This window comes from Camelus ferus, chromosome 26, assembly GCF_009834535.1.
Source record: "Camelus ferus isolate YT-003-E chromosome 26, BCGSAC_Cfer_1.0, whole genome shotgun sequence".
Lineage (NCBI taxonomy): Eukaryota > Metazoa > Chordata > Mammalia > Artiodactyla > Camelidae > Camelus > Camelus ferus.
In genome coordinates, this window is record NC_045721.1 from 22,419,028 (window position 1) to 22,441,085 (window position 22,058).

The 22,058-nt window shown below is 39.1% G+C and overlaps 1 long non-coding RNA gene across 1 annotated transcript in view; it reads right to left on the reverse strand.

The window, feature by feature from the left end:
- Positions 1–8,794: 8,794 nt before the first annotated feature.
- Positions 8,795–22,058, reverse strand: part of LOC116660048 — a 44,926-nt gene continuing 31,662 nt past the window's right edge. The window contains exon 3 of the long non-coding RNA XR_004315401.1: positions 8,795–8,978. This is a non-coding gene — a long non-coding RNA (uncharacterized LOC116660048). The remainder of the gene's footprint in view (positions 8,979–22,058) is intronic.

Consider the following 22,058-nt stretch of genomic DNA (forward strand, 5'->3'; position numbering starts at 1 on the left):
CCTGGTATCCTCAGAGCCAAGTAGATTGCCTGGCTCTCAATAAATGTTTATTTAAAAAATCCAAAGGGGAAACGGGCAGGAGAGGGATAAATTAGAAGTTTGTGATTAACAGATACACACTACTATATACAAAACAGAAACACAACAAGGACCTACCATATAGCACAGGGAACTATATTCAATTTTCTTGTAACAATGTATGATGGAAAAGAATCTAAAAAAGAATACACGTATGCATATGAATAACTGAATTGCTGTGCTGTACAGCTGAAAGTAACACTGTAAATCAACTATACTACAATGAAAAAATAAAATTATAAATTAAAATAAATAAACAAACAAATAAGTAAATTTAGTTTTTACAAAAATAAAAGGAAAAAAAGGATTTTCTGAGTGAGTGAGGTAGGGACGCTGTCCCTTAGGACAGGCTAAGTGTCAAACTAAGGTCAGGAAAGAGAGGCTCTGGCAGGACAGGGTGGGTTAGGTGGGATGGAGGGAAAAGGGAGATCACTTTAACATTTTGTCTCTTTGTCCCATTGTCGTCTTTTTTTTTTTTAACTTTTTTTACTGAGTTATAGTCATTTTACAATGTTGTATCGAATTCTAGTGTCACGCACAATTTTTCAGTTATACGTGAACATATGTCTCACTGTCTTTATGTCCCTTCATTTCTCATTTCCTCCTCAGGTCTTGCCTTTTCCTGCTTTCTTCTTTACTGTAACGCCCTTTGTCTGCTTCTCCTGTTTTATCTCATTGCTTCTCTTTATTGTTTTTTTCCACCTCTAGTCACCAGTACCACTGACTCCATTCTCTTTAAGTTACTATTCATTATGGTTTGGTCCAATGTCTTCAAGCAAAGTGGCCATAAATTGTTTTTAATGGCCACATTCTGTCACTTTGAACAGATTTCAATAGAGATACTTGAAGGCATCAGGCAAGGCCAGCAGCCAATAAGATAAAGAAATCTAACAGCCTTTAGCCAGTGATGCAAAGAAGTGCTTCTCTTCTTGGCATGAAGGAGTAGCTGGAGGGGGGTGGAGAGGTCCTACTACTCGATCATAACCAATTTCCATAAACAACCCTGGTTCCATTTGGTCCCATCGTACTTGGAAAGCTCTGCAGAAGGGACACTTGTTAAAGGTGCAGTACCTTAGCAGTGGCAATCCCACAGCACTTCTCTACAATGTAACCTGAATAAGGACAGCATTGTAGAGGAAACACTATCTCTCCCAGGTGAAACTCCGAAAACAGTTTTACCTTAAAAACAGTTTGCTGAATGGTTTTAATAGTTTAGAGAAATACAATTGTAATGCACAATAAGAAAACATTCAACATGTTTAACGTGAACCTTCTATTGGAGTATAAGATACACACAGAAAAGGGCACTCATCATGTGTATATACATGGGCGACTTTTCACCAAGCATGTATCAAGTTCCCAAACCAAAACACAGCATTATCAGAGTCCTAGAAGCACACCCTTCCCCCTTTCCCCACTGCAACCACTGTCCTGACATCAAACAGGACAGCTTATTTTGCCTGGTTTTGTTCTTCATACAATACTTCTTATAATATTTCATTTATTGCTCATCTTACTATTGATGATGCATAATATTTTAAAATCATTTTCATTTGAGGTTATTTCTCTTAGAAGTAACATACATGGAATAAAAAACATCTCTGAATGAATAAGTCACACAAAAATTTACTGATGACATAATTCACTTTGAAGGATTTAAAACAAGTATGTCAGGGATTATGTTGCCTAGTTAGGAAATTATGGCAATGTGTAATCTCAAGAAATCCAATAAACTGATGGGAAAGAGAAATAATTCTCTTATCAATAATATTAATTTATAAACACATAAAGAAACTTAAATGTTTAAGTCATCATACTATGGAATTCATTTAAGTAATGTTTACTTTAAAACAACAAACTGAAAGTTATTACAAATAAATGTAAAGTTCTCTGCTGCCTTCTAAAGTTCCACTACATAAGAAAAGGATAGATGTAGATAACAGATTGTGAGGGGAAAGTCCTGGTAGATTTAGATGATTTAACTGCTTGGTTCAGCTTCTCAAAACAAAAAAGCTAATGTGATCCCAGGCTATAGTAACAGAAGTGTAACACCCAGGAAGAATGATGCTGGTACACTCTCAAACTGTCATGCCCTCTCCGTCATGTCATAACTTCTTGTGGTACCTTAAAAGAGACAGTTGTAAACAAGGTTGTCTGGAGGAGAGAAGTCAGTTTGTTCAGAAGATGTGGTAAGGGTTCCCTGTAATCAATAGTTGGAGAAATGGAATATGTAGGGCCAGAGAATAGAGTTTTGGGGGACATGACAACTGACACCAGGTATTTTAAGAATTGCCATGTAAACAGTGGAATGGATTTAATCCAAACTCTTCTTGAGGGAACTTGAAAAAATTAGGTAACAAGGAAAAGATTTTGCTATATATATATATATATATATATATATATATATATATAAATCCTACCTAATAATTATAGTTGTCCAGCAGCTGAATTGGCTGACTCAGAAGACAATTTCCTATGAGTAGAACTTAACCTTCAGGAAAATAATTTTCTCCAAATTTTAGAAAGTTCTGCCCAACAATAGAGACGATTTCAGCAATACAATTTGCTGACTCAAAAAGGCAATGAATTCCATACTTGCCAAATATCTGCAGAGGGAAGACCACATCTGGGGACATTTCTACCTACTCGGGGCAGTCATTACAGAACCCTAAGGTCTCCTTGAAACTTAAATTTCAATGATTTTATATTTTGTAATCCTTGAATAAGTTTTTACATTATCTATCTTTCTTTAAAACGATTGATGATATGTAGTTACATTTTGAAATGTTTTAAACCTTGGGCACAATGTATTTTCTTAAATAACTAGATGTATTGAAACTTTCTGCATGAGCAACTAGTGAATTACCAAACTCTTACATACCCCTTGTAAATCAGATGATCAAAGTAGTAATGCCGTAACAAAAGCCCGCCAGTCTCAGCGGCTTTAGAGAACAATTTATTTCTGGCCCTCACTGCATGTCTATCACAAGTTGCCTGGATCTAGGCTCCATGTCTTCCTGGACCCAAGTTGGTAGAGTGGCCACTCCCTGAAACACGGCTGCTTATTAAGTCAGAGAAAGAAGCAAATCACACGTGCTGTTAAAGCTTCCACTCCGTGGCCATATTACATCACACCTGCTCATATTCCATTGGTTAAAGGAGGATTAATAATTAGGAATTTTAACAATGGGTGGGAGGACCTCTCAATTACACTTCCTCTATTTTATTCTTTTGCTTGATGCCAGGGCCGCTCCCCAGCAAGAGAGAAAACCCATTTACAGATGCCCCCAGGAAACACAGCCACCTTGCAATGATATCTCTGCAGCCTTAAAAAAATAAAAATAAAAATAAACAAACAAAAAAACTCGTGCAAACTATAGCTGAAGTTGGAATGAAAGATACAAAAATTTGAAATTGGTATATTTTAGTTTATTTTCTTTCAGTGTACTCATGAGAGTTCTTCATTATGATTTGGTATATTACTGGCGATTAGAAGTGAACTTTTTCCTGAGAAATTGTGAGGGTTATGTACTAATTTCATACTAATATATACATATCTTAGAACGATTATGTTTGATCTGCCTCACAAGTGGAACAGATCTCACAAGAGTGCGCGCGCGCGCACACACACACACTCACACACACAGTAAAAGCCTCACTGGTCACCTCTTCAGGAACTAAGAAATTAAATCAATTTGCATATATTACAATGTTTCCACTTCCTCCTATTACTGTGCTTTTCTCGCTAGAAATATAAAATAAAAAATTAAATCCTCCCAAGCGTATCTGTCTTTATTTCACCAAACCCCAATTTTTGTGGACAAAAGACAAGAAGATGTAGCTGTGGGTAGCACTGACCTGTGACAACGGTGAAATATTTGACATATTTTTGATCAGTGACCTTAAGAGGAAGTTGTTACAGGTCAAATTTTAATTCTTTCAAAGTCACTTCCTGCAGTCCTCCAACATCTGCGTCAGAGCAAATGATGAGATTGCCTTTCCTCATATGTACACAAATACACACAAAGGGAAAAACAGGCAGTGAGGAATATTTTAATGAACTTACTAAGAGTGAATCAGTGTATTCCTACAATCCAAAATATCAAAGGTAAGCTAGGTCTCATTTTTAAAACAGAAATTTTATGAGTAACTTGTGGGTATTATGGAGAAAACATTGTTTCTTAACATGAAGTGGTAAAAATGGAGTAACACCTAATTTAGATTGTAATAATAAGAATGACAGATTAGGAATATATAATGAAAGAGTCCAACTACTGACCAATCAGTCATTACCAAAGTAACATTAAATGGGTAAACAGTCTACATAAAACAGTTTCGGACGGTTACAAGTAGGTGGAGTTAACTAGACGTAATCAGTAATCAATACAAAACCCAAAGGAAGTGAGGAATTGTTAAAGGATGATTTATCTTGCCTCAGAGTAAGGAAAAGACGCTGGATAAAAAGGACCAAAATGGATAAACAAGAAACACAAAAGGTAATCAAGTTGGAGAAAGAGGCATTTGAGAGAGCTAAAAAGATTAGAAAATGGAGTTAAGGAAGTGCCAAATCAATCATTACACATCAGCGACGGCTAAGGAAAGGGAGCTTGTGCAAGAGTTTAAAGCACATGCCAAGGCATTTTCCAAGTACCAGAGGAACCGATATGAAAATTTATTGAGCAAAAAGACAGAATGTGTATCTCATACATAACCGCATAGCTAAGTGCCCTGGCTTAGTTCCAGAGCTGAGTATAGGAATTCAACTAGCAAAGTGGGGTTTGGGAGAAGATCATTTAAATTCTATTGTGTGTCCAGATCCCAAGCCCTGGGAACAGAGCATCCACCCACAAAGAAAGGAACTGCAAATATTAGATACAAAGGAGCTGATGATGCAGAACTAGGAGGCATCTGACAAAGAAGAGATACAATAAAATCCAGCCACTCATAAATAAACTAGTAAATTAGACGAGTCTATATAGTTCCAATAAATCTGTAAAGCCATGGAGCTCACGTTTAGGTTGAGATCAGCAGAGCTATCTGATATCACATAGGGCTCTTCCATGAAAAAAAAAATGTGAATATTAATTCATCAGAAATCAGCAACACAGTCAGAGTGAAAAGAAAAACATACCTTGCACAATTTACAAAATTCAAAGCCTCCAAGTAATTGAGGGTTTAGTGAGAACAGACGGTTGCAATTTGGGGGGCATCATTCTTGAAGCAGAACATAACCTTCCGGAACACATCAACTGCTCTCCAAGTATAAGAACACAGATTAACACTGTAAGCAAGTTTGAGAATTAAGTCTAGCTTTGGAAACTTGTGGACAGTTCGGGTCACCTCATTAGGGGATTGGTCACCAGCCATGGCGTGACATCTGACACTAACTGTTTTTAAGCCGAGGCCGGCTTCTTCTATTATTAATTTCTACCTGAGGGCAAATGCCAAGAGAACTCACTTTAGTTTCTGCCTCCTGCTGCCACTTTAACTGTCAGGAACAGCAGGAGTCAAAAATGAAAGCACCACCTTCTAGAAAGCCTGAGCCACGGTGTCATTTAAAAAACTGACAGCTTTGTGCCATCCCCAACCTTAAGGAAAGGGATTGTCACTTGCGCCTCTCGTTGCCATTGTGACAAAGGAAGACATTCTCCCACCTCTAAAGGTGACAGTCATTTTAAAATGGCAAGTAGAAACATATTTGCAAGTAGGAAGTGGGAACTTTACCCCAAAGACTGTAAACTACGGTGGGTCAGGGAATAGCTTAGAGTCTGCTCATTCAAAAAAAAAAAAAAAACCACCTAGAAAGATGAAGTTTTCTGTCTGACCTTTAATATTATAAACAGAGGCTAATTTACAGTGTGAGAGAGCACACAGTAAGCCAAGATGATAAAGCCATGCCAAGATTTTAGTTAATTTTTTAAAATATTAATAAAGAGAAACTATCTTAGCTTTGTAATTTGTAATGAATGAAAGGCAGCTCAGAAGTTGATAAGACACTGAAATGAGTAGAATGCACAGATGCTTGGAAACTAATTGTTAAAATCCAAGATAGTTTTTTAAAAAGAAAACTCATTTTCAAATATCAAACTTCCTTGTTAAGAAAGGGCCACTTCTGGCCTCTTTCTGTGAGAACGGGCAGGATTCTGACATGCAGGAGACTGCAGGAAGAACGCTGGGAACTGTGCACAGCTGCATCATGTCGGCGTTGAACTACACAACAGGATGCAGTCCGAGAGATGGTAGTGTCCTCAGACATCTCCCTCTGCTTTATTCCAGCCCCCAGGAATGTGCAGACCCAAGCCCATGTCACAACTGGAGTGCAGACAGAGGCCAAAATACAATCCTCTAGTACAATTTAAGGTAAGCCCTGACTGATTAGATAACATGGCTGGATGGCCAAGTTAGCCTCATCACCCCTCCCGAATGTAATATGGATTCAGACTGTAATAGGGGAGAGCAAAGCTGACTCTGTATTAGATCTGTTCCTTTGGCTCTAGCCCTGGGCTCTGTTTCCAGTGCTTAGTCATGCTGCTTCTACACCTTTTGTAAAGGAATGTTGCCTATTGCCTGATATATACAGGACAGCCCATTCTCAAGGCTCTGATCTTTAAGGATATAACACTTTCCTAATCATATAAAGATAAAAAGTTGCAGGATAGAAAATAACATTCATCTTGTTGGAAGTTTACAGGAACATTGTGACCTGACCTAGGTGGACAGCTACAAGAACAAAGGATTCCGACACCAGACGCCTGCAACAACCAACCACACCCTCTCCCCTTTTTAGTACAAAAGGAGCCTAAATTCTGACTTGGGTAAGATGGTTCTCTAGGAAATTAGTCTGCTATCTTCTCCGTCTGCTGGCTTTCCAAATAAAATCATTATTCCTTGCCCCCACACTTCGTCTCCCAATTTAATGGCCTGTCGTGCACCCAATAAAGTTTGGACTCAGTAACAAGATCACCAGAGGAAAACTGCAAGCAGCAATGGTTACAGCAAATTAAAATACCTAAAGAGAAGGTAGCCATCCTCTCTCACAAGAGTATATTCTAATCTGAGTCTGAGCTGTAAGTGCAATCACATCCCACGGAGAACTGCAACAATTTATCCCCATTACGCTGGTCAGCAGGGGACTGGTTCCTTCTTCCTGGTCGGTGTTAGAATCTGTTTCGAAAGGATGAGTTGGCTCTGCTCAGGAGTCCCAGTAGCAGCCTGTGATGCTCAAAGTGGCATCCAGGATTACCTGGGATAATTTTCTGGACCCTCTTCTTCCACCACCTTCCTCTCCAACCTAAGGAACCTCTAACCACCTTCCCTCAGAGCAGCCAAGCAATTCAGGATTTAAATGTTATCCTGCTGTCACTGCCCTTGGATACAGGTTTCAGTTTTCCGCATCTATGGTAGCCTAATTTCTGGCTATTGAATACATGGAATTACAGCCACTCATTTGACAGCAGCTACTTTAAAAGTACTGATCAGACCTCGAGTGCTAAATTAACTCTCCTTTGCCAAGATGCTTTGCAGGCTGACTAGTACATCTAAAATTAGTTGTGGCCTTTGGCATGAGGAATATGAAAAAGAGGTCTTTCAAAAATTTACCATTTACTAGTAGAATAACTTTGACAAAACGCAGTATCTTACATCTTCACATGAAGATGAGCCAGACCCCCCAAAATAGGAAAAGTAAGTTCTATCAAGTACTTGACACTTGAAACACACAATAGATGGTTACCTTATCTAATATATTTTCACTTAAAATAGCTGACAGGAAGAGACATAATAAGTTAGGCTTCAGGAGAATGAATCTCTTCATATGGGACATTGCTACAAAAATTCCCAAAAGTGGAGGAGGTTGATTCATTTTTATATTTGAATTCATTTTTGCATCAAACACCTAGGTGAGTGATTCAGGAATTCTGTTATAATATAAATAATATTCTGTTATAATCAGGTATCTCTTTTGCCCTCATTCACCAGAGATAGAAGTAAATCAAATGATGAAGATCTGACCCCCTCATGCCTACCCTGAGTCCCCAAGTTTTAGTCTACCCTCAATCTGATATCAAGTGTTGGCTCTTGCAAGAGTAAGAAACGGATGAAAACTCCTGCGCGTATCATGTCTGCCTCTGTTTCAATGTCCCCTCCTCTCTTCTGACTGGCCGGGTTTGTGGACTGCGCCTTCCTGACTGACAATCTGCATGTGGACTTGAGCTTTTGAGAAACTCCATGGCTTTGACCTTCTAGTGCTTTTGACCTCTGACTTCCTGATCCACCCTCTTTTCAACCCCACCCCCAGTTTAATTCTCAGCGTGGCTCCTGCTCTCTGAGTCTGGGTTTCCAGGTGTGGAAAGGTCCCACGCACAATGAAGGTACCCAAGAACACTGTTGATTACTGAAATTTGATTCCTCACTGGGCACCTCAGCATTTTAGCATCTGTGTCCCACAGAGTTTATAAATGCATCAAGTGAGTTATTTCACCAAACATGTTAAACACCATGTTGCTAAAAGATTGCAAATCACTCCAAGAGAATCTCAGGCACTGTAATTTTTTCCTGCAGCTGTCTTTGTCTGACTTACATTGTCTCTTTCCACTTGAATTAAAGTGTTGAGTATCCGTGGTCTATTTCTTTTGGCAGTATCTGCCTTTTTCCAGAAAGGCCACATAAGGTCAAGGAAATGGAGTAGCCTTTGGTCTTTTATATGTACTACCTTTAATCAAAAACTACATCATCTGATGTCTGGCCAAGGACCAGATCACAGGGCAGACAAACTCCTGGGAATGCAAAGGATGAGCGATTCTTAATCTACATACCGTGGTTTTGGCACACTAGGAATCGTCCAGTCCTCAAATGCCTTCCCCATTCTCGCTGTCAACCTCCCCCTAGCATGGTTCCATTGCCTGAAATCCAGCAAACAGAAACGTATTTGTATTAGCCATCACCTGGAGGTATAAAGCACCCGAGATACTCATATATCCTGGAGAGAGTATTCTGATAGCAGAAGAGAGGGAGGAAAGTACTCATGAGCAAGTTATACATGAAAACCTTTCTCCACTGGAGGAAGTAACACCCCCTTGCATTTTTAGCAACCCAGTTTTCTAGGTCTTGGCTGTAGCATTAAAACTGTATCTTCCTTGAATGTAACCTCCCTGTCTCTCCTTTTTTTGAGGGGAGTAGGTCATTAGGTCTACTTATTTATTATTTTTTCTAACGGTGGTACTGGGGATTGAACTCAGGGCCTCATGCATGCTAAGCATGCGCTCTACCATTTGAGCGACACCCTCCCCCGCAACCTCCGTTTTATTCAACTTTGCAGCCCACCCATCACTTGGCAAGCAGCCTTGACCATAATAGGATCTCGGAAAATGTTTGCTCAGTGCATGAATTATGGATCTTTCTGTAAATGCCCTTTGAGATTTAATGACTAACTTGCTCTCACAAAACACTTTATGGATACTGCCTTTTAACTGGTGATTGTAACCTTTATCACAAAAATTTTGGAACCAAACCAAATTTGTTTCTTTAGAGTCTTATGATTAACTGAAATTCTTTACATTAGGGTCATTCAAATAAAAAGGCTGTATATTACAATCAGTAGAATCTTGTCTAATAAGAAGAAATTCTCACAGGCACTGTAAGAATTTTCTGATTTTTTTGTTTCAACTAAACACATTTTAAAAATCAATTAACTTATGCAACTAAATCAAGCATGTTCCCACAGGCTTCAAGTTGATCTATCTTCTGCTGTGTATTTCCATTATTCTGCTTTTTATATGGTAATAGTGTCACTCCTTAGTAGCAACAGGTAGTAATTTCAGTATCTTTGTTCTTATTGGTCTTGACTGATTAAATCTGGGTGTATTGTTGAAGATCATCAGATATTTATTTATGATGTCTTCATTGTACAATTCATCCTCTTCCCTTGACTCTTTAAAATGCAAATAATCTCATCATCTTTGCTCCCTTCTTTGCTGACTGATCCTAATTTGCCAGTTATTTTGCTAGAAATAAGTTTGATTTAAATTGTGGAAAATAACTCTCAGAAGAATGCCATCTAACCGAATAAAGGGCTGTCACCTTGTATCTATCTCACCGGAATATTATATCATCTAAATAGAAAATGTCTTTTATTTTTAAAATATCCTGTTAAAGTATTCCACACTATTAAATAAATTCTATTTTTTAAAAAGAAAGAGTTTCATTATTAGACACACTAGATGAGATATAGCATATTTCAAGTCAATATTTCCCCCTAATTTCCAAAGACCCAGAAGTCCTTTTCTTAGGTCTGGTAAAAGCAAAATGACTGAAAAAGTACCAACTGCCAGTTTGTTTAGAGGTGTTCACAGAAAACTACAGTAAAAAATTAAAAAACAAAGTGACAAACAAAAAATTGTACTGAGCAAGAGTCAAAATGCAAAAGCCAAATCAAACCCAACCCTGTAAGCTAAAATAATGAGTTCACTAAGACGGAATGTTTGATTGGGAAAGAAATAGCATAGTCAGATTAAATGGGTCATTTGCAGTGTCTAACAGCCACAGCCACCCCTTCTAAGGGGACTTCCTCCTCCGATTCTGGCTACAGCTGTGTTTTACACAGTAAAATGCACCAGTCTGGATGCAGGGGATTTACAGGTGGGCATCTGATCCAAGGATGCGATCCACAGATTGTTCCATGAGTTTGGGGAGGAGAAAAGAAAAATATCAGAATCAGATTGTAACTGCTTGGGGGGAATACAGAAAAATCACATGATAATTTTCAAGAAGAGCTAAAAAAGAAATCATAACCTAAAAAAAAAAAAAAAAAAAAAAAAGAAGCTGTAAAACAGGAGAAAGTCTAAGGGCATGAAAGAAAAGCAGCCAGAACCGAAGGCAGTCACGTGCAGGCACCTGATTAATACACAGGATGTGAACAAGATCGCCGACGCGCAGCATTTGACAGTTTGGCAGTTTCTGTGGCGCCAACACCCCAGCCTGGCCAGTGTAAGGCTACCGACATGAAGTCACTGAACATGCAGTTAGGCAGAAATCCTGCAGTTGCAACCACACTGTGCAATCGGCCAGTCCAAGAATGCCTGCCCTTCGGCTCGCTGGACTTTGGAATTTCTCTCCAGGCTCCATGGGCTTTGGTTATACCACAGTTATTGTTTGGGAGTTGCCATTAAATTGCAATCTTCCTAATTAAAACTTAAGCGAAGCGAATCCTTGCTCCCTGTAATTCAGAGTCCCCTGCAAGAGTTTTGATTTTCCTTTAACCCAATTCAAAAAAAAAAAAAAAAAAATGCAAGCACAGGCTGTGGAAGATTTCAGCAGTGCAGGCTGAAAATACTTCATGCTTTAGATTGGAGAATGCAGTGGCAGCTTCCTCATCTCTGTTTAATGAAAGTAAAAGCTGAAATTGCAGCTTCCTTCCTTCATTGACCTTTTCAGCATTAGTGAAAAATCAACATAATGCCTAAAGTTGTCCCTGGCTCTTCTCTTGCTCCAAAAGAATTGTAAGAACAGAAGTCCCCCGGCTTACCCCCTTCCATGAAGAATGCGCCACTGGTGGGTCAAGCTCTCTGCTGTAGCTTCCTGTGTCCACATCTGCTGTAACACAGTGGTTTTCAGCATTATCATCCCCTGGCCAGGAGCCTCAGCCTCACCTGAGATATTTAGAAGTACAAATTCCTTTCCAAAGAGCTCCTAAGCCAGAAATTCTCGGGGGTGGAGCCCAATACTGCTGTTTTAACAAGCCCTGCAGGAGACGATGAAAAAAAAGTTTGCTACCCTTTGGTGTCACTCTTCCTCTTGGTGATGCTGCTTCTCAGGTTGGGCGGTGCCCTGACTGTTAACTCAGCAAGTCAGTGGCAGGGACCACAGACATTTTCTGCATTATAATTACTGTTATTAGCAGTAATAATTCGATTTGCACTGGCTTTTGCTGTGTTCACATCTGCCTAACACACAACCCTCGGTTTCCTCAAACTCTCCCCCCACTTCTAGGGTCTTAGAGGACATCTCATGTTGGTTTCTGAGAAGCACACTGACACTTTCTGCTCTGCCTCTCCTTGCAGGGCACCACACCAGGGTTGCAGAACGTCCTGATTCCAGATCACAGGGCCGAGGGGTAGCAGGCTTAATGAGAAAGGTGCTAGGGGATTTGCCTTGAAGTTGTGTTTAGAAGCAGGTCTGCTGTTTTCACATTGTTTCTATGTCACACATCAAAAGAAATGGCAATGTCAAAAGATGCCTTCAGGCACATTTTACATTAGATTCAAAAAAAAAAAGTCCCTTTTCTTCATCATTTTGCAGGTAACTGGAGAGTGAACAGGGATTCTGGGGAGGCTGTTGGGGAGCTCCCTGCCCTGTCCCCTGTCAACAAGTAGCCAACACAGAAATCCAAGAGATGATCTAAAAGCCACATGCGTTTGGGCACACTATGTGAGGGGTTATAAAGATTAGTCAGTGAAGAGATGCCAAAAGCGATCATCATAGGTGACAAACTGAGTGACATTACTGAAGGGGACAAGCTGAGGGACATGGCGAACATCTGCCAGGGGATGAAAGGTTATTGAGAATTGGGCTAATTTCCTGGGCCACCGTAGGAACTAGAAAAGTCCAAACAATAGTTGAGTTTCCACAGAAGACAATGAAAAGAATTGACGGGTCCATCTAAGTCCTCACTGAATCTTTTGACCTTTCTGTAGAGTAACACGTCAGCTTCCTCAAACAGGAGCTTTCCTTGGGAGCAGCGGGGCTGAGATGCTGCGGTGAAAACTCGTGGGTACTTTAATACCACTGCCAAATGCACCGACTGCTCCTTCTTCATGAAATTTTAAAACTGCAGCTTCAGTATTAGTTTAGTTGTCACAGCGTATGCCTGCCTCGGATGTATTTATCCATTTTAGAGGGACTATAATAAAATAGCAATCTAATTAATTCTAAATGTAATCAAAACCATTTACAGTGAAACTAATGTGGTGTCATTTCCTAACATTCAGAAACTTTAAAGAAATGAAATGTAACAGGTGTTCAATGTCATTCAGCAGAAGACGACATGTATATGAATAAAGAGAAACAGCATATCCAGGAAAAAAAAGTTCAATTAACCCCGTTGAAATGTAGCCAGATTAGTCTAGTCTGTCCCAGAGAGTATCTTTTCAGTGCCAACATCAATGAATTTTTAAAAATTAAATCTCAAAAAGGCAATTTAACAGCAAACTTCTACTCGATGACTGTCTAAGAGAATTAATTTCTACTTTTATTAGCTTGCAATATAACATAAAGCAAGACTTGTACAGCTTTCTGTACCTTTTTGGTGAAGCAGCTACAATGTCGATTTTAAGAAAGCTTCTCAACTCAAACTGTACTTGGCATTTTGAGGACACTGTGTACCGTGTTCCCTTTATAGCTTTGCTCCCAGGAGGGAACATATCACACAGAGGTGGGAGTGGAGAAAGTTGTTACATCTGGGAGTTTCCAGAGCAAACATCCTCACAGGTCACAGATGGGCAACACGCCAGAAATAAGAAAATGCAGCCCCCTTAATTGTTGCAAATGCTTATTTTTAAATATACTCTCGCCATTGCCTTAACATATACACAATTTTTAAAATATCAAATTCTAGGCATCTGATGAAAAGGTATTAGTAAACGTTTTTTTTTTCAGTCACAAGTCAATATTTATTTTGAAAATTGCAACGAACTCCTTTTTTTGCATTTTGAAAGATTTTTGTCCTTGAGTAAACACATGGCGTAGTCACATCAGAATCCACAAAATACAAACACTCTGAGAGTAAAGTTGTATTTTTCTAGCTGATAACAAAAACGAAGTATCTTTTGCTTCAACAGTGTTCTACTGCCAGGTACCTCAGGGTAAGTGACTTTTTTTTTTTTTTAAACACCAAAAGGGGAAGAAAATAAGTTGATACACAGTTTGGTTGCTGTCTTTCTGTGTGAAAGCTCAGAGAAACAAAGAGAACAATGTCATTGTTTTATGATTTTTAACTCTGCTGGGAAGCTTCTCTAGTAAGTTTCCACTGCAGGGGATGCATTTGATGAAAATCTTAAAAGCGACTGAGTGATATAAACTGTGGACTTTCATCCTTCCCTATCATGAGCCCCTTATTCTTTGAAGGATCTTTACCTGGGAAGCTTTCAACTTCCATTGTCATGCGAAGCCTCTTATATCCAAAGACAAAACAAAATTAACTTTTCAAGGACATGGTGGTCTGGAAAGAGGAAAGTTATTGAGGAACTAAACATAAATTCAAAAATTGAATCAGTTCCCCCACTGAATTTAAGTTTTGTGAATAACCCGTGTCCTCCCTTGTATCTATAGAGGCTGTATGTGAGACTCTACCCCCCAAAATTCTGCAAATCAGATCATCTGCCTCATTTCTTCCTTGGATTCCTCATCTATTCATTTTTACATCAGTTAACATGCAATGTAATGAATTCTGAAAGCCAGTTAGAGGCACCACAGATTTTCTACAAATTTCTTAACTTTAAGTGCTTTATCCTGTGCATAGTATAACTACTGTTTTCATCTCAGCGAATATAAATTTCTTCTAGAGAGTATTTCCTCTTTTCAAAAAATGTTAAAGTCTAGCACTACTCAACATTCACACATAGTGTAAAGTCAACTGAAAATTAATCTCTTCAATTGACTGAGTTTGTTAGAAACAGGTAAAACTTGAACACCAGCCTCTCCACTCACCTGTAATTACACACACACACATTTAATCCCTCACATGTTAATTACAGACGAGGCTGAGGAAATGTGGTTTGTTCTACTGCTAAAGGCAGATACAACTATTAATCTGTGAAGAAGAACGTTAATAGTAACGTAAAGCAAAAAGTAAGCCAAGTCTTCAGGCTCTTTCATGTATTTATTCTGCCTCTATTTATAAACTGTCAACTCTGTAAAATGCTTTATAATTACATTCACCTAGTAACCTATTTCCACTTCATTTCATTCTGTCCCTTGGAGTTGACTGGTGCATTATTTTTTATCAAGTCTCAACCCTTTAACCTACTAATGAGATGCCTTAACGGACTGTTAATTGAGTGATAGCCATTCTTCATCCCTCTAATTGCTTCAGTGTTAGCAGAGATGGAAATTAAAATTATTCACTCCAGAGCCTTAATTTCTATTATTATATCATTTTATATTCGTATTGATTGATTGGAGTCCTTCCTGGGCAGCCATGTCTGAGTCCAGTCCCCACATGTTCCTTCTCTTTTCACAAGCATGGTTAATTTTATATGTGAATTTGACTGGGCCCCAGGATGCCCAGATATTGGGTTAAACATTAATTCTGGGTGTTTCAGTGAGGATCTTTCTGGATAAGACTAACATTGGAGTCAGTAGACAGAGTAAAGCAAACTGAGCTCAGTGTGGTGGTTTCATCCAATCAGCCTGAATGGAATAAAAAAAGCTGACTCCTTTTGGATTTGTAAAAGGGGAACTAACGCCTCCTGCCTGACTGTTGAGCTGGGATGTTGGTCTTTTCCAGCCCTCAGATTCCGACCAGAACATCAGCTCTTCTTGTGTGCAGAGGCTGTCAGGTATCAGGCTAGAATTTACACCACCTGCTCTCCCAGTTCTCAGGCCTTCGGACTGGGACTAGAATTACACATCTCCTCTCCTGGGACTCCAGTTTATTGACTGCAGATCTTGGGACTTCTCAGCTTTCATAATCATGTGAGCCAACTCCTTATAATAATCTTGACAGATCCACAGATTGATAGATCCACAGACAGACAGAATCTGTTTCATTGGAAAACCTTGACCAATACAGAGAGTAAAGGGAGAAAGTTATAAATACCTCCTATGTTCTCATGAAAGTTGTAGAAAAATAGGCCTTTAGAAACTACCAATATTTTCTTAGTTGCTCTTAAGTATATAACACCCCTTCTTTATCTTTTCTCCCTTTTCTCTACTGCTTTTGTACAGGATCTTCAATTTTAACTCTACAGTATATGCTGCAGCTTAAAGATGGCAGGGAAGAATGGATATCACCCAGAAATGGATGTAGGGACTGCTGAGATCTTGGATTATCCATCTGCATAGAGGATATTTGTCCATATGAGGAAGAGTTGCAGTTGGTGAGCTAAGAGCATTTTTCTGTTGCGTCTGTTATTGTTTTGTTGAAATTTAAGAATGGGAAGCAGGGCATGTGTGGTTACTGACTGGATCAAGAGCCTGGCAAAAATATGAACTGGCTCATTCAACACCGATCCCAGTGCCCTGCTGGCACCCCTTCCAGTACTGCTGGAGCTCAGCACCAAAACAACATGCCTCTCCCAGACTGTCTTCCATCTACTGCACTTCATGCAACTTAGCGTATGCCAGTCAAATAACTCACTCAAGATTCTGATGGGAAGGTGATTTATGTGAGCTGGAATCTGTCGTGGGACATTCTGGATTCAATAGACAGATGTCCTATTGGGCAGCTTCCTGATTTGGGCAGATGTAACTTGCTTTTGAAGCCAGGAGGAAGTGGCAGATTCCTGGTGGTGGCAGAGACAGCAGCTTCCACTGACAGCCACTGTGATGGGGAAAGCACAGCTCAAAACTTCAGTTTTCTTAAAGCTTCAAGAGCCATGTAGCGCTTAGATTTTTTCTGCTTTTTACCTTTACAGTTGGTGTAGTACTCAAGTGTAGATAAACAGCAAGTTGCTTTATAATAGTACTCTGATTTCTTGTTACTATGTCTCCTTTTTGATAATTTACTTGAACAGGTAATCAATATGACTAAGACATTTTTAATGTCCAAATTTCTCTAAATCAAAAGTATAAGGTGTAGAATTCAGGAGAGAGATTACGATTAGTGGAATAGCAGAAAGAAATGGTTAAAGTTAGGAGAGTGGCTATAAAAGCCAAGAGAAGGCTACACAGCTAAGATGGGTGGAATTTTTGGAATAACAGGGAGAAAATTAATAGTAACAGATAAAGAAGTCAGAGACAGGAGGACTATCAAACACTGTGTCAAGAAAGCCAGGGTGATTGATTTCTGCAAAAGGGATGAGGGGCCTTAGTGTTAGCTGTCAAGGGCTTATCAAGGAGGATGCAAACTGGAAAAGGACCGTTGTTTATGTTATGCAATCATGTGACCTTCAGGTTTGTCAAGCCGTTGTTAGACTTACGGTAGAAGGCAAATTGTTGAGGGTTAATGAATGACAGGATAAAGCAGAATTTGAGTATTTGAGGGTGGAAAAATGTTCTCTTTCCAAAAATTTTGTTAATTTAAAAGGCACATCAGAAGCCAGTTTTCTGAGGAAACAGCATGACCAAAGGAAAAGTTCTATTAAAAAAATTTTTTTTTAATTAGAATCTAGTCAGTTACAATATGTCAATTTCTGGTGTACAGCACAATGTCCCAGTTATGCATATACATACATATGTTTGCTTTCATACTCTTCTTCGTTACAGGTTGTTACAAGATATTGCATATAGTTCCCTGTGTCTATTTTGTTTTATAGACAAAGGGAAGAGGCTAGTGGGGAGGGAGAAATTGATGATGAAATAGAAAGAGAGGATAATTAATAAAGAAGGGTTCAGAAATAATAGGGAAGAAATAGGATGAGAAGCTGGGGTTATGCCAATCATCTAATCAGAGACAAGAGAAATTATTTCTTCTAACAAAAATTATTTATTGGTTAAATTAATGTTTTTAACCTAGACAGTTAATCTCTCACGATGAAGTTTCTCTACTCTCTCTATTGGAAAAAAAAAAAAATACAGAAGCATAATTTTATTGTTACCGTGATGTTCGGAGATCGTGCTTTACCATTCACATTCTGGGAAAACAAGAGTTCATTGCCACCCTACTCACAATTCAGAACAGCTCTGCACCTTTTTGAAACACAGAATTGAAAGATGTTGCAGCTAGAATGGACCTTGTAAGAGAATGTTGAATTCTTTGCTCCTCATTTAAATTAAGGTTTTAAAAAAAGGTCAGGCACAAGATAAGCACAGGAATTCTAACTGACACACAACCAGGAAGAAAAAAAAAAGTGTTGTCTCTTCCAAATACACTTCAGAGAGAGTTCACACAAAGCATGTGGTTTAAGGAGAATTGTCTAAGTCCACACAACTTAAGTTCATTGGCAACAAAATCTCAATTATGTGCGTTTGATAGAACTGACCTGGGTGAAACAGAGTATACCTGCATACCTCAGGGCCAAATGAAATCATAACACCCTTGTCTTACAACACTGTTTCCCTCTTTTTATCTTGAATGGTATGGGTTGATTATCCATATTGAATTCAATGAGCACTTTTCTTCTCATCATTCTTTTACCCATCCTCATGGTTTAGTTTTAAATGAATGATTTAAAACATAATATAGTTTCTCAAAAGGGTAAAAATACTCTGTGAATCATACTTTGGGGACCTTGAAGACAAAGAAGCCATTCTGTTTGAGTTTCTCTGAGAACTGTTCCAAAAACCATAGTCTTAACAAAATTCTATATGGCAAACCCACAAATCAGAGCAGGTACAACCACCACAAACCACACACAAACATAAATGGTGGGAATGGCAGTCTGGAGCATGCAATCTTGCCACCATGGAGTTGCAGAAGAATGCACCTTGGACCTGGAGCACTTCCTTACTGAGAGATAAGGAACCCACACAGCCTGCGCTGGGTTTATCACCTTGTGTGGGATTATCGTTCCTTGTTTCAGGCCAGTGTGGGCTCTTGTGTTCTGCTTAAGCCTGTGTGTAATATGGCACCTGGCAGCCCCAGTGCCTTGTCTGTCCTCTCTGGGGAGGTGAAGGGATTCTTCCCCATTGTGGCATGAGAGGCGTGTATGTGGGTGAATCACCTGGTGTCGCTGTGGGAAGAGACCTGCTGGCTGTGGGGGACGAGTGCCCACTATTAAGGCTGATCTTGTGCCATCTCTTCTCTATGAAAGTAAACCATTGCCCCATCCAGTGCTTGTCTGTGTTGTGCTTTCCTTGGTGATTTCCATACCAAGATACAAGTCAGAGGGGTTGGACTTCAGTTCCTGCTGGCTGGTATAGTAATGATCTCAGCTATTCTACAAGAAGTTGGAGCCACCCCACCTCCCCTTTGGACTGATAGTTGGTGCTTGAGACTCTGCTTAACAAGAAACAGATTCAGAGAAAGGAGAGTCAGTCTCCAGTACAAGAATACATCTGTCTGGCACCTTCAAGTAACCAGAGGTCTTCATATATTTCAAAGAGAGACAATGGACTTCAGGCTCTCCATTAATGGAAATGCATTATATTTAACATTTATAGGCTTAAAAAATGTACATCATCACAAAGATCGACAGGCTCTAAGATGGTCCCCAAGGAACCCTATTTCCTGGTATTCATGCCCTTATGTAAATTATCTCCCCTTGAGTGTAGCCTGGACCTAGTGATTTGCTTTTAGTGAGTGGAATACAGTAAAAGTATTGGAATCTCATTTCCTTCCATAGTGGCGGTTCCCATTTTGGCGGCTTTTTTCACTCTTCCTTCATTTGGAGGGAAGCCAGTCTCCATGCTAGTGACGCATGAAGAGGCCCACATGGAATGGAACCATCTCCATCCAAAAGCCTGTGAGGACCAGAGACATGACCATAGTCACAGGGGTGAGTTTAGAAGCCAGTCCTCCTCCATCAAGACCTGAGGTGTCTGTAGCCTCCACTAACAGTTTAGTTGCAGCCTCATGAGATGTCCTTGTCGGAGACACACAGCCACACCAGGTTTCAGATTTCTGACCCACTGGAATCTATCAAAGAATGATTTTTGTTTAAACCTGCTAGGTTCGGGGGAAATGTGTCACACAACAATAGATGGCTCATAAAGCCTTGAAATTTCTAATGTTAGATCTGTCCTTGCAATAAGTAAGGCATTTCATTTATTTTTAAACAGTTATTTGAATCCAGGCACTACTCTAAGTACTATATGAGTATTAACTCATTTAAGCCTTATAACAAACCTATGAATTAGATTCTGTTGTAGTTTTTTTTCTGTAGATTAAGAGGCAAACATCATAAGTATTAAACCACTTTTCCAATGTTCAGCCCTTTGAGAGGTGACATTTATTCCACACTTTAACCCTTATGCTGTGCTACCTCTACAAGACAGTAAATGTTTGTTATTTTCCATGTTATTTAGACAGAAACCTCCCCACAAATACATTTCCTACAAGTGAAATATTCTAGTCAAATAAGTAATCTATGCGTTCCTTAAGCCAAGAACTCTATCTATATGTCCAGTTTTTACCAAAGCACCTACCCCATGGCGTATGCTCAGCCAATATTGGTTAAAAAATATTGACTTAGGGGATGAGACAGCAGTAGGGTCATGCAGAGAATTCATCCTATATGACATGAAATATCCCAGAGCTCATTTACTCCCTATAATTATTTCAACCCAGTCTCTAAAAGGAAGTCCAACCATGCCTTTCCATATGTACATTTGCTAGCTGTTTCTCTTTACTTCCATTTTGTACCAGTTGGAAGGAAAGGTTTATTAGCTGGTCAATGACAAAGTAATATACAAACACTGGAGGTAACTTGGGGACACTGGAAGCTCGCCAGGGTGGGCTTACTATACTGTTAGTAGTCATGCAATATCACGTCTCCTGTTTGCTTTTTTAAAGCTAAGTGAATTGGTCCTGGATGAAGACTTATGAAATTGTTTTACAGTTAATACCCAGAATTACTGTCAAGTAGAGTGAGCATTACATGGACATGCATAAATTATTAGTTTATCTCTGAGACAAGTCTCCCCACTTATAAATATTTCTTTTCTAAAAATTAATACATATGAATTTGGCTATGATAAAATACAAAGGAAAGAAGAAAAAACTCAGTAGTGAAAAGTTCAGGGAGAAAACACAATGAAGCAAGAAGCCAAGAAGCCTATGAGCTTAAAATAGTTCAAGAGAAAAGCTGCCCTATTGTTGGGGTCTGTGTCCCTACAGTAAAGGTACCTGCTCTGTTTGGACTGAAAAGGGACTTGGTCCACAGAATTAAAGGAGCTCATTTGTGATTCCCTAGGAAAAGCTGCAGATAGGCCTTCTTTATTTCTCAGACAAAGGGGGCAATTTCACCAAACAGACTAGGGAGCAGAGAAACCAGGAGGGGAATGACACCACATTCTCCCATCCCATTCCACATGGTACCATCTGCACACACGGGCATTGGAATTCTGTTTCCCTTACTAGGAAAGGCTCAGAGATAAGTTCAAAAATGGCTCTCAAATCAACTGAAAAAGAACAACCCCATGTTCCGTTTCACAACATTAAAGAAATACTGGAGAAAAATATAGAAATGGATTGTGTATTAATGCTAACATAATTACCAGTCTATTTTGTGACTAGAAACATGTGACTATTTTTATTATTGTGAACTTAACAGAGTGAAATATTTCAAAAGGGCTTTATTAGAATATATTTTCACACTCCATCTTTCCTGCTATATTTTTTGGAAACATGTTTAAAGCCTTTATTATCTGATTTTTACTAAAATACAATTTAGAGGTCACACATATGCATTGTTTCACCCTAGTAATAAGCCCCCAAAGTGGAAGAGAATATATAGCAAAAAACTGAAGGGAGGGGTTCAGCTGTTAATAGAAGAAATTCTGTGCTTCAGAAGTAAATGCTGAATTTAGTTGTTAAATACTTTGTTTCTTGTCAATAAAAGCATTCCTTCACTAGAGAAGTATTGTAAATAACTAATATTTGCCAGTCCTATAAGTTCTGAAGTGCTTTCATGTCTCCTTTAATCCTTACAAAAGCCATGTGAGAGGTGTGAATGACAACTGTCTATTTGATGAGACAAGAAGCTCAAAAAGCAAAGTGGCTTGTCTGTGAATTCCACGTTTTCAATTTCATATCTCATTGCTGTGTCTCATTTTGTGCTGCCGATAATTCTAGAGCCAAGGGATATCCCAGGCTCAGGGAGACTAAAACCAAGGTAGTTAGTCACTAATAGTATATCTTTTTCTTAAAATAGGTATTCCTGATACTG